This window comes from Anser brachyrhynchus (assembly GCF_964034855.1).
Source record: "Anser brachyrhynchus genome assembly, chromosome: W".
Lineage (NCBI taxonomy): Eukaryota > Metazoa > Chordata > Aves > Anseriformes > Anatidae > Anser > Anser brachyrhynchus.
The window spans coordinates 13,157,983-13,164,957 of NC_137704.1; the positions used below are offsets into that span (position 1 = coordinate 13,157,983).

At 37.0% G+C, this 6,975-nt stretch overlaps 1 pseudogene across 1 annotated transcript; it reads left to right on the forward strand.

Moving 5' to 3' along the window:
• Positions 1-210: 210 nt before the first annotated feature.
• LOC308184970 (uncharacterized protein C3orf85-like) lies at positions 211-5,054 on the forward strand (annotated as a pseudogene). The gene is made up of 4 exons (XR_013956136.1): positions 211-244; positions 2,429-2,565; positions 2,790-2,875; positions 4,651-5,054. The product of XR_013956136.1 is annotated as an uncharacterized protein C3orf85-like (transcript).
• Positions 5,055-6,975: the final 1,921 nt, after the last annotated feature.

Here is a 6,975-nt window from a genome sequence, read left to right on the forward strand (position 1 = left end):
TTCGGTATGGACAGAAATGTCTCCAACGCCTGTGCTCTTTCTGCCCTCTGAAGGGGCAGTTTTGGAGCTAGGAGATCTCCCACAGATGAAAAGTCAATAATTGAGATGAGGTACTTAATTATAAACACACAGCTAGTCATGCAGACAATACACACAAGCGTATTAAATTTCAAAGTAAAATTTCAGCATTCCTATGATAGCTGGTGCATGATGGCTAATGAAATCTTTGTCCGATTTATGAACAGTAAGTAAATTCACATATTCTGTATGTTCTAAACTTTTAACTACTAAATCCTTGTCGCATATTCCTTTTGGGACATAGTAACACACTATGCCAAGCAGTAAAGGCTTGCATACAGTGGTTTTCTTTGCTTAAAGAGAAGATCAGTAGAGGTTTTTAAACAAATAACTGAGTTAGCTTTTGTTTCTAGGTGCTCTTCCAGAGAACACAGAGCTATTCTGACCTGGGGAAACACAAAGTACTGCAGAATACCATTTTCCTCGGGAAATATTCCCAAGGATGTCCTAACTCAGCACTGAAGAAAATCTGTCTCAAGAAGACAATTCAGATTCTGTATTTCCTTCCCACTTGCCAAAAGAGTAAACTAAATAGATAAAAGCATTCCAAAGAAGAGGGATGAGACAAACCATTTTAACAGAGAATTACAGTGAAACAACTAAAGGCTGCACCCAGAAACCAGTGCAGGAAAATGTTAGTTGGTACAGACCAGAAGAACATTCCTCTAAGAAACACAGTTTATGGACTATGAGAAACCTTGTGTGCTGTACACTTGCCATCCTAAGTGACTCAGCTACATGCTCCTGAATGCCTGCTTTGATGTGGGCTTGGTTTGATTTCCTAGAGACAGAAATTAATTTCCTCTAACATTTCCAGCAAAGGGACGCAGCATTTTAAACATTGCTTTCGGATATGCGCTACATCTATCCTACAGCAGTTTTTCTTCTGTCCCTTAAATAGGTGAATGATTCTTTTCATATTTTGTAACTTATCTTTGCTTCTCTTCAGGCTCTTGACACACTCTGCATTTTCCTGAGCATTCAATGGCACAGCTTGAGCAGGCAAATTCATCAGGGGAAGGAAAAAGAATATCAACTTAATTTTTCATCAGGTAAAACAGAGTGAGTTACATACTGTAAAAGAGAAAATGTGCTCAGTATCATGTTGTTGCAAAGCTTTCCCTTACTTTGAGAGCTACCTTCATGCTTCTATTTAATATTTGCACGCTGGAAACTGAATCTGAATAAGTTGAAAAGGCTGGTAAGCCTTCACTCCCACTGTTCAGTACAACAGTGGGACTGAAGGCAACAGCAGGATACCCAGCTGCTAGCCTCTTAAAAGATTTTACTGCTTCACTTTTGTCCTGGTTCCAGCTAGGATAGAGTTAATTTTCCTCCTAGTAGCTGGTAGGGTGCTATGTTTTGGATTAGGATGAGAAGAGTGCTGACACATGCTGATGTTTTAATTGTTGCAGAGCAGTGCTTACACTAAGCCAAGGACTTTTCAGCTTCTCGCTCTGTCCTGCCAGCAGGCAGGCTAGGGGTGCAGCAGGAGCTGGGAGGGGACAGACCCAGGACAGCTGACCCAAACTGGCCAAAGGGGTATTCCATACCATCTGACATCATGCTAAACAATCATATTCATAATCATAAACAATCAATTAACAATCATATATTTCAGACTGAAGTGTTATTTCAGAGCACTTTAGCCCCAAAGTAATTTAAGTCTCAAACATGGGAGACTAAAAAGAAAAGCCTTTTGCTATACCAGGACCTTTCATATGAAGTTAATGAGGAATTCAGCCTCTCTCTCTTCAGCAGAGTTGTCGTTTTAAGAAGATCTGCAGGAAGTTCTGCATCTGGGATGACCTCAAAAGCTGTCTAAAGCAATGTTATAACAAGATTAGAAGTGCAATATCCTTTGCCCACACAATAATTTACATGCAATTTCTATGCTGCTACTAATAAGAATAAATATATCTAAACCAGGAGGTTTAAGAAGTGTAGTTAAATTCATAGGTAGGCTTAGTTGCCCCCTTTCTTTATTTTTCTTTTTTTTTTTTTTTTTTAATTTTAGCTTTCTCAGCACACCTGAAACTAGTGCAATTCCAGTCTAAATGTTTCCTGTCACAAAATCTGTTATTAAAATTAAAGTAGTACCTTAATTTGATTGCCAATGTATCCACTTTGATTTACAGCAAGATAATGATTTATAGGAGCAGCTTTATTAATTTCAGGCTTAAAGTAATATATACTTATTTCTGAAGATCTAAGGTAGAACCATCTTTGATTTCTTTTAAATAAACTACCATTCCAAATAAGCATTGCTTCTGTATAACTGATGTATTTTTAAGTGCACATTCTAAAATATTTTTCTGATATTACAAGTATTTCTCAGCTTCCATTTCAGGTGTCCTTGGAATACTATTTCTGACAGAAGAATCAGCAAATCAGTTTATACTACTTAAATGACACTTACCGTATTCTGGGAACTACTGGGACCCAAGCAGCAGCCAAAATACACGGGGATATGCTGTGACTGAACAGGTATTTCTTCCATCATCTTGCAGCATCTATTGAAAACAACAACAAAAACAAATAAACAATAACAAAATCCAAAGTGCAGGTCTTGGACTGTCACGTAGCAGAGAAACCTTTGGGGAAGGATGGAAGTCTGATTTATCAGTCCAAGCAAGGTTGCTCAATAGTCACACGCTATTTAATCAGTATCAAAGCTCAGAATACTTTTTTTCTGTTTTGATCTACTCCAGGTTAGTGAATCATGGACAGCTTTGAGAGAGACAGCACAGTACTACATGGACTTGAGATCTCTTGCATTTGATCCATTGATTACCAGGTATGATGGGGTTTCTCAGTAGAGCATTTCACAGGCTCACAATGCATATGTGTACCTGAGTAAGGAAAACTGTACAATACAAGACTGCTGGCATTTGGATCTTAGCAGCATAATTGTACACATTAACAAATGGGATTATAAGAGACATCTTGAAAATTAAATATTTGTCATTTCAGTTGTACAGTTATTTAAACATGGTCATTTTATTGTTTTAAGATGTATTTTTAAGAATGCTTTGGAGAAATTCATTGAAGTCTTAAAGAAAGTACATCTTTTTAAAAGTTCACAAAAGCTGAACTGTAGCAATATATCATAGTTGATTTACAATGCAGATGAAAATGAGTAGAAAATTAGAAGAAAAACAACAAAAATACACATTTATTTCAGTAACAAAACTATATTCAATGCAGAATAAAAGCTCAGCTGAACAAAACAGAGAATGAGACAGCAGTTGGCAAAACCAATACTTATAGATTAGCACAACCACATGAAATAGTGTCTCAAATAATCATAGAGGAATTGTTAGGACTATGCTAAAACATACACATTCTTGGGACATAGTTCTGTCAAATTTAGGGAACAACTGCTAAATGACTCAGTTTGGTAAGCATAATGCAGAATACATGTGTTACTCCTGTGAAACACTTTTCATACAAAGATATTTCACTCAGAAAAGGCCAGGAGTGGGTTTCAGTGCTTAAAATAGTTGCCAAGAAGTAGAAGTAGTGATCTGATTAGTCTGACTGTAACCACCAACAGGAAAATGGGTAAATTTCTTCGCTTAATGCACTTTATATTGAATATATTTTAAAAATAGCTTTCTTTCTGAAAGTGAGCAAAAAGTTTCATTTTGAAGTGTGCTTCGCCCCCCCAAGTGTTTTTTTCATAAGATAAGAATTTGATTAGGTGATCCTCAAAATTACCTTTTTAGGACTCTTCCACCTGAAAGGTGGAGTGGAGCAGAAGCAAAGCGCAAAAAATAGCCAAAAGCCAGTTTTCCTGTCAATCTTTCAACTGGCATCCTTGAGCAACTGAACGGAAGCATCGGGATATTCTCTCAACTTCCAAAACTGTTATGGTCAGCAATGTGCTTGGCTATCAGCAGTTACTTCTGTCTTATCACAAATGTGAAATTACCTGAAGTCACTTTACCTGTTTTTCCGTGTGTGTGGAGCAATGCAAAACAGAACAACCCCCCCCAAACCTGTCTTTTCCATCAGAAAAATGCCTAACTGCCTCTAATTATTAATTGTCCAATCTGTGTGTCTGAAGGTTGTGATCCTGACAGCTGTCAGGCATACTCCAAGATGAATTATTCCTCCAGAATGATAATCCTTATGATTGCCATATGACAGGATTATAACTAGTTTACAGGAATATATTTGTAGGTACTTCCAAAGAAGCACATCTATGATTTCAAAAGGAGGATAGTAACTCCTAGACTGAAATAGACTTCAAAATGCTAGCGTGGTAGAAATTAACATCCAGAACTTTTATAAAAGCATACAGAAAAACAAACAAAACTAGAGTTTTGAAAAGCATTGTGAATAACAAACCAACAATTTTTGACCTCATTGTTCATGATTATTGGTATTTCTGAGGCAGCCAAGAAAAGCAAGCCTATACAGCATATGCAGAAAATTGGTTCAGGGGCTGTATTTCCAAAAGCAAATATTTACAAAAGCTGGCAAACATAAAGACCAAAGTTGCTGACAGGATCTTTAAATAATTTTGTAGACTTGTTTTCTAAAAGCAATTTATTTCATCTTTTCTAGCGACAACATCAGATCTTACATGGACATGCTACAGCAGTCTGGGACTCACCTCCAGCAACAGACAAGGACGAGCAATTAAATCCTATGCATATTTTATCTGGCAATACTAGGACATGGCATGTTATTTCTTTGCCTCAAATTACTTTACTTCATTCCACTGTCTAAAACCACAATTAACACACAGTCTCTGAATGCCATCTATTTTACGTTCATCAGTAGAAGTGAGATGTGAGTCATGGTAAACCAAATAAAGAGACGAAGACAAGGCAGGCATTAACTTTTAGCAATTAGGTTTAAAACAAAAGAAGACACTTTGTTTTCATGTAAACCATTTTTTTGACTAAATAATTATTTTTAAATATACATTCCTGATTTCCTAACAGGAAACCACATTTTTCCTCAGTATTTTACTTCAGATATATTTCTGAGAAGAAATTAAGAAATGGAAACCGGTTACTGTAGCTGGGTAGGAAGTTGAATATATTTGCTCCAGATTTGCCTAATAGGAAGAACATACTTTCTATACTTCAATTGTATTTCCATTTTTTCCGAGTATTGAGGACAAATTAATGGGTGTTATAGTATACATTCATATTGTGTATGCTTTGCACATTTAAACTTCTGTACTTGGTCTTGAAAGCCAAAAATGACTGACACTAGAGCTACCAGCATAAGTTGTTTTTTCTTACCCCATGGGAGTAGAAGCTGGTGGAAACATTTATTTACAGCTCATTTTCTAATAAAAAGGATGATGACAAAAGGTGTTTGTTTTTTTTTTCTTTTGCAAATCTGCAAGTTTCCTCCTTCTTATCCATTAACCAAACTTATTTCAAGATATCTGTGGAAAAAGAGTTGGGCTCCTACACTTTTCATGAATTATTAATACATTCATAGCAGCCAAAGCCTTTCATCCATGGTCAAAATTTTTATGTTGGCTGATTAAATATACAAACCATCCATCCAAGGCAGACACATTGCTATAACCACTCCATATAGAGCAGAAGATAAGTTATTAGTGCTTTGCTTCATCCATAAGAAACAATGAGATGAGTAGCTAAAATGTAAAGATATAAAATTGTCATCAACTGATAAGTTCAGTCAGGAAAATGAATTAAGCATTCTTTGTATGTTATTATCATCTTTAAAAAGCCACAAAGTTTTCTGCAATTACTTTCAGTAATTACTTTTCTGCCCCAACAACTGGTGTTTGAAATATACATTTCTTCACAATATGATATAAGACCTGTGAAGTCTACTTTTCCTGCTCCGCAACAGCAGTAGGCAGGCTCAGTGCTGTGGATGGCTATCTTCAGGGTGAACCACTCACCAAGCCCAGTAATGCAAACTTACCCATTATCTCCCATAAGGAGCAAGCTTTCCCTATGTCATTGTCAGTCCAGGCAGGGGTAAGGTAGGAAGGAGGAGGACATGACTGACTGGTGCACTTCAGCATTCTTTACCTACCTGGCATTACCAAATAGTCAGCTTAGCGTGACATTTCTTATTCAGCCACTTACTCCCAGCCACACAACCACTGCTAAGCTGATTTCATGCCAGTCACTGTCTCCTTGGCAGGACAGAATAAGCACATGAGATTCTGTCTGAGTAATTCAACTATGTCCTGGTTGTGGTTGAAAGCTTCTGTGCAGCAGGGAGCTAGTTCAGGGAAGGCTTAAAAACCATCCTTACAACTGTTAATATCATCATCATAAATCCAAGGCCTGATTGTGCAAAGTGCCATGAGAAAGACAGTCTGGCATCCTCAAAATGCAGATAGATAAAAGTATCTAAGGACATAAAAACAATCATAAGAAGAAAGTGGCAAAGAGACAATGATGATGCTTAGTGGTGGCTGTTCGCTGCAAGATGACTAGTGTCACCATCATTTAGAAAAATTAATTTAAAAGGAATCTTCTCTGTGATATCAAACATGATTTGGATGAACCTTGCACAGAACACTCAAGTGCTGCTTCCTCTCGCTGTCTGTGCTCCAATATTTGTAACGTTACCTTTGGTGTGGAGTTCAGATAGAAAGCTCTGTGCCAACAAATCTTTTGGCAAGCTTTCTAATGCTGTGGGCCTGATACCTCTGCTCAAATTACACCACAGAAAGGAAGCAGTAAGGCTTTTGCTATAATACCTCAGAAGGCAGCCACCATTACATTACACCAAAGCTATGTGTACTGACTTTTTGTTATGACTTAAAAATGATTACAGAAACAAGGAAAAGTCTTTGTAAACATTTACCATAGTGAAACTACAGAGGTAAAACAAAGAAACATACTTTTACTCATACGTCATTTGGGACAATTACCTTTTGTTAAG